This window comes from Balaenoptera physalus (genome assembly GCF_965194825.1).
Source record: "Balaenoptera physalus genome assembly, chromosome: 1".
NCBI classification, from domain to species: Eukaryota; Metazoa; Chordata; class Mammalia; order Artiodactyla; family Balaenopteridae; genus Balaenoptera; species Balaenoptera physalus.
Window position 1 is genome coordinate 106,330,793 of NC_138882.1, and position 6,766 is coordinate 106,337,558.

The 6,766-nt window shown below is 33.0% G+C and overlaps 1 long non-coding RNA gene across 1 annotated transcript in view; it reads right to left on the bottom strand.

Annotated features, from left to right (window-relative positions):
• Positions 1-6,214, bottom strand: part of LOC309656540 — a 281,381-nt gene extending 275,167 nt beyond the window's left edge. The window contains exon 1 of the long non-coding RNA XR_014261432.1: positions 4,138-6,214. This is a non-coding gene — a long non-coding RNA (uncharacterized lncRNA). The remainder of the gene's footprint in view (positions 1-4,137) is intronic.
• Between the last annotated feature and the right edge of the window lie 552 nt (positions 6,215-6,766).

The window sequence follows — 6,766 nt, forward strand, 5'->3', positions numbered from 1 at the left end:
AGGGGCTAGACGGGAATAAAGACGCAGACCTACTAGAGAATGGACTTGAGGACATGGGGAGAGGGAAGGGTAATGTGGGACAAAGTGAGAGAGTGGTAGTGTATATATAGACATATATACTCTACTAAATGTGAAGTAGATAGCTAGTGGGAAGCAGTTGCATAGCACAGGTAGATCAGCTCGGTGCTTTGTGACCAGCTAGAAGGGTGGGATAAGGAAGGAGGGAGGGAGGGAGATGCAAGAGGGAAGAGATATGAGGATATATGTATATGTATAACTGATTCACTTTGTTATAAAGCAGAAAATAACACACTATTGTAAAGCAATTATACTCCAATAAAAACGTTAAAAAAATCATTACCTTTGTTTTTCTGTTTATTTATTTGTTTGTTTCATTTACTCTTTGTAAAATATTATGATTTTAAGATATAATGAAGATATGAGTCTAATTAGTACTTGCTTACAACTTTAGATTTTATCTTTTGAGTTGTGTTTTGTGATATTTAAATTTTTTATTGAGTTTTAAATTTGCAATTTCAACTTTGATTTGCTATGAAGTTTCAGGTATTTGGAGGTTTGTTATTGTTATTTCTGATATCTAACTATTTACAATCTATTTCAATTATATGGACTTCATGTTGAAGAATGTAATCTGTAAAACTGTGGTCTTTTTCATTTACTTGAGTTTCTTCAAAATTTTGTGCATGAGAAATCAACATGAATTTATATGGACACTGAAAAAAGGAGGACTTTCATACGTGTAATTAATTTTGTTAACTAATTTCTCTATATATTTTCTGTTTTCTTGCCACAGATTATTCTTTTAAACCAATACACTTCTATCAATTTCACATCAATAAATTATTGTATTTCTAACAGTTTTTTCTAATATATTTGAGAATATTTTTTAAACAGTGTCATGAATATTATAGTTTTTCATTATAAATCTTCTGTTTCATTAAAGTCATTTTCTTTGAATGTCAATTTTTTTATATTAATACTCCTACTCCTTTATTTAACTTTTGTTATTTAAAATTTTTCCAGCTATTAATTTCAGTATGCAGTGCAGAATTTTGTTTACAGGAATTTTTTTGCCATTAATATCATCCTAAAGTAGGTACGTATGTTTTAAATTCTGTCAAGGAGACTTTTTTACATTAAAATAAAAATTAATTATAAAGTAAGCATATGCCATATAATTATTCAAAAATACTGAGTAGTATAAAGAAAAAAATATTTTCTTTGCATAAAACTCATTTGTTTAAACTGATCAAAATTAGATTTCTTTTGAATCTTTCTGCACCAAACAATATGCTCACATAATACAATTAAATATATATTCATGGAGTTTGTTTTTTTTTTTTTAGCAAGGTGAACCATGCACATTGTTCTATAATATTCTTTTATTTTTTATTTAACAGTATATCAATGCTGTTCATTCATACCAGTACACACAATTCACCCCATATTTTTAGTACCTGTAAAATATATAAGGGCATAACTTAGTCCCTCAAAAACAAAAATATATTTTAATGCTATATAAGTATTTCTGTACATACATTCTTATATTATGATGCTTTTATATTTATCGGCTATATTTCTAAAAAGTGGGCTTGATTAATGAACATATATACAAAGTTTTATTTTTTACTAATACCACCAAATTGCTTGCCCTCTTCCAAAATAGCATTGTGCAGTTCACAATCCAGTCAGCAGTATGGTGCCCATTACAACACCTTGTAAAGTATTGTACATTTTTAACCATTTTAAAATTCTCCAGTATAATAGGAAGCTGTTATTTTAGTTTGCATCCTTAATTACTAATTTGGTTGAATACATACTTACAGTTTAGTGGCCTGTTTGCATTTTTAAATCCACATATTTTAAATATTTATTTAACTAAATCAGCCAACATTTTCATTTCAAGTACCTCTGTTTTCTATATTTTTCTTATACTGGCATATTTAACTAATTTATACATACTCATAAATATTGTTTGATATTTGTCTCTGTTATGTTGTTTAAAGATTAGTATTTGCTTGTCTGTTTACACTTTCATTCCTTGATGCCACCTCAAAAAACTCTAGTTACAGTTCTTTTCAGAACTGAATCAAATTAGTCATTCTACTTCAATCCCACTAGTGGTCACAATACTATTATTCTGTAAATACTATTACATCACAATAGTTATACATGCAAGTGTTTAAAAAAAACAATAAATATAACCTACATTTTGGAAATTAAATTGTTTAAATACTTTCCTTCACTTTTCTATTGCTGAAATTAGATCTGGAGATAATATATGTTATCATACATCTTTTACATAGGACAAATAGGAATCAGTTTATAGCCATAGTCATAGCAAGTATAATCTATTTATACTAAATATTCTTGAATATATGGTCACTGCAACCTGAAAAATTGCTGACAAATTTTTTAAAAGAAAGTATTAACTAGCTAATTGGATATAGCTAGAAAAATTATAACATATTTTCTTGAATGTAACAGTACCCCAAAAAGACAAACCTGCATTTTCCTCAGGAAAAGATCCCAGAATATTTTTCACCATTTTGAATACACAGAGATCTAACAACGTATAGAATATTGTTAAATGTCTACTTGGAATGTTAATTTACTAGTTTATATAATTTGTTGGAGAAATACTTAATCTTAAATTTGGTCATACATGATATTTGCTGAACTGAACTCTTTAGAGTTCAGAGTTAGTCTAAGTCATTAGAGTCAAAATTTCCTTATGCATTTTCCTTTTGATGATTTCATTTATTTATTTTAATTGTTTTCTAATGGTGACTTATACGAGGGCATCATTATACTATCTAAGACCTTGAATTTCTATTAGCTGCAAAGATGTAAACTTGCTGAATTTGGGATTCTTGGATAATCTTTTTCCTTCAGAGCTTTGAAGCTCTATTTTTCCATTTCTTCTAGCTCTTCTAAGACAACTCAACTTTGTTCTTTTTTTTGGAAATTGAATTTTTGTTTCTTGAATTATTGGAGATTACTTTCTTTGTTGTTGTTGCTTGAAAATTACAAAGAAATATAATTTAGTGAAGGTCTCTTGATTATGCTTAAAGAACTTTCTTATGTCTTTACAATTTTCAGTCAGAGTTCTTTCTTTTTAAATTAGGAACTATTTCTTGAACTATTTTTGTGTTTTAGTTTCATTGTCTCTAGAGTTTCAGCCTTGATCTCCTGGAACTCTATGCCTTTATTCATTTCATGGTGAAGGGAAGATGAAAATGAGCTATAACAAAAACCTAGCAGTAAATCATCAAATGTGAGATGCAGTGTCTTATTTTTGCCTGGAGGAGACTGAAAGAGCAAGAATCATAACTATCATAGCTGCAATAGGAACTTTGTCCCCATCCTACACAATATTTATGTTTCTGAACTTGCAACTAGGGTATGCTTCCCCACTGCTTTTCATTGCCACTTCTAGAATAGTCTCTTCTTCCTTTCCCTAATAACTCCCAGCTTTATTTGCTTATATTCAGACTACGCCACCACCTATTACAATCATCACCTGACTCCTAGAGTTTTTCTCTCTGATTTCTCAAAGAAACCCCAAATTTGTGTTCCTCACCCTAAGACTGCTCCTCGTTTAATTCTTACTGATTTCAATACCCCCAAAAGACAAGCTTTCTCACTTCCTGGTTTCTTACTTGATCACCTCTACACCAATGATTTTGACTTTCATTCTACTTCTGTCACTCATTTACCTGAATATACACTAAACCTTGTCCATACAGTAATCATTATTTCAGTGTTAAGTATCCATCTTCCTACCTTTATCATCTATCTTCCAACTCATTCTACATTGAGGTCTTTTGACTGCAACAGTCCTTTGACCCCCCCTAGAACTGACAAACCATTAGCTCTATGAACTATCCCCTGTTCATCATCTGTCCTTATGCTATAACTTCTCTCATCACCTAGACTAAAATTAACTCTCATTATTAAACTAATTATTTTGAATATAACCACATGTGTCTTACTATGTTCTTGCTCTATCACACTTGCTTAACAAAACCCCAACCCTGGTTAAAAACTGGTGCAGCTTAACTTAACCTGGAAAAAAACATGTAACTATACAGATCGATATATAAAATTCCTGACTGTTTTCCTCACTGTGTCTTTTTTTTTTTTTTTTTAAACATCTTTATTGAAGTATAATTGCCTTACAATGGTGTGTTAGCTTCTGCTTTATAACAAAGTGAATCAGTTATACATATACAATCTGTTCCCATTTCTCTTCCCTCTTGCATCTCCCTCCCTCCCACCCTCCCCATCCCACCCATCTAGGTGGTCACAAAGCACCGAGCTGATCTCCCTGTGCTATGCGGCTGCTTCCCACTAGCTATCTATTTTACATTTGGTAGTGTATATATGTCCATAACACTCTCTTACCCTGTCACATCTCACCCCACCCCCTCCCCATATCCTCAAGTCCATTCTCTAGTAGGTCTGTGTCTTTATTCCCGTCTTGCCACTAGGTTCTTCATGGCCTTTTTTTTTTTTTTCCTTAGATTCCGTATATATGTGTTAGCATACTGTATTTGTTTTTCTCTTTCTGACTTACTTCACTCTGTATGACAGACTCTAACTCCATCCACCTCATTACAAATACCTCCATTTCATTTCTTTTTATGGCTGAGTAATATTCCATTGTATATATGTGCCACATCTTCTTTATCCATTCATCTGTCGATGGACATTTAGGTTGCTTCCATGTCCTGGCTATTGTAAATAGAGCTGCAATGAACATTTTGGTACATGACTCTTTTTGACCTATGGTTTTCTCAGGGTATATGCCCAGTAGTGGGATTGCTGGGTCGTATGGTAGTTCTATTTGTAGTTTTTTAAGGAACCTCCATACTGTTCTCCATAGTGGCTGTATCAATTTACATTCCCACCAACAGTGCAAGAGTGTTCCCTTTCCTCCACACCCTCTCCAGCATTTATTGTTTCTAGATTTTTTGATGATGGCCATTCTGACCGGTGTGAGATGATATCTCATTGTAGTTTTGATTTGCATTTCTCTAATGATTAATGATGTTGAGCATTCTTTCATGTGTCTGTAGGCCATCTGTATATCTTCTTTGGAGAAATGTCTATTTAGGTCTTCGGCCCATTTTTGGATTGGGTTGTTCGTTTTTTTGTTATTGAGCTGCATGAGCTGCTTGTAAATCTTGGAGATTAATCCTTTGTCAGTTGCTTCATTTGCAAATATTTTCTCCCATTCTGATGGTTGTCTTTTGGTCTTGTTTATGGTTTCCTTTGCTGTGCAAAAGCTTTTAAGTTTCATTAGGTCGCATTTGTTTATTTGTGTTCTTATTTCCATTTCTCTGGGAGCTGGGTCAAAAAGAATCTTGCTGTGATGTATGTCATAGAGTGTTCTGCCTATGTTTTCCTCTAAGAATTTGATAGTGTCTGGCCTTACACTTAGGTCTTTAATCCATTTTGAGTTTATTTTTGTGCATGGTGTCAGGGAGTGTTCTAATTTCATATTTTTACATGTACCTGTCCAATTTTCCCAGCACCACTTATTGAAGAGGCTGTCTTTTCTCCACTGTATATGCTTGCCTCCTTTATCAAAGATAAGGTGACCATATGTGTGTGGGTTTATCTCTGGGCTTTCTATCCTGTTCCATTGATCTATATTTCTGTTTTTGTGCCAGTACCAAACTGTCTTGATTACTGAAGCTTTGTAATACAGTCTGAAGTCAGGGAGCCTGATTCCCCCAGCTCCATTTTTCGTTCTCAAGATTGCTTTGGCTATTCGGGGTCTTTTGTGTTTCCATACAAATTGTGAAATTTTTTGTTCTAGTTCTGTGAAAAATGCCAGTGGTAGTTTGATAGGGATTGCATTGAATCTGTAGATTGCTTTGGGTAGTAGTCATTTTCACAATGTTGATTCTTCCAATCCAAGAACATGGTATATCTCTCCATCTATTTGTATCATCTTTAATTTCTTTCATCAGTGTCTTATAATTTTCTGCATACAGGTCTTTTGTCTCCTTAGGTAGGTTTATTCCTAGATATTTTATTCTTTTTGTTGCAATGGTAAACGGGAGTGTTTTCTTAATTTCACTTTCAGATTTTTCGTCATTAGTGTATAGAAATGCAAGAGATTTCTGTGCATTAATTTTGCATCCTGCTACTTTACCAAATGCATTGATTAGCTCTAGGAGTTTTCTGGTAGCATCTTTAGGATTCTCTATGTATAGTATCATATCATCTGCAAATAGTGACAGCTTTAATTCTTCTTTTCCGATTTGGATTCCTTTTATTTCTTTGTCTTCTCTGATTGCTGTGGCTAACACTTCCAAAACTATGTTGAATAATAGTGGTGAGAGTGGGCAACCTTGTCTTGTTCCTGATCTTAGCGGAAATGGTTTCAGTTTTTCACCAGTGAGGACAATGTTGGCTGTGGGTTTGTCATATATGGCCTTTATTATGTTGAGGAAAGTTCCCTCTATGCCTACTTTCTGCAGGGCTTTTATCATAAATGGGTGTTGAATTTTGTTGAAAGCTTTCTCTGCATCTATTGAGATGATCATATGGTTTTTCTCCTTCAATTTGTTAATATGGTGTATCACATTGATTGATTTGCGTATGTTGAAGAATCCTTGCATTCCTGGGATAAACCCCACTTGATCATGGTGTATGATCCTTTTAATGTGCTGTTGGATTCTGTTTGCTAGTATTTTGTTGAGGATTTTTGCATCTATGTTCATCAGTAATA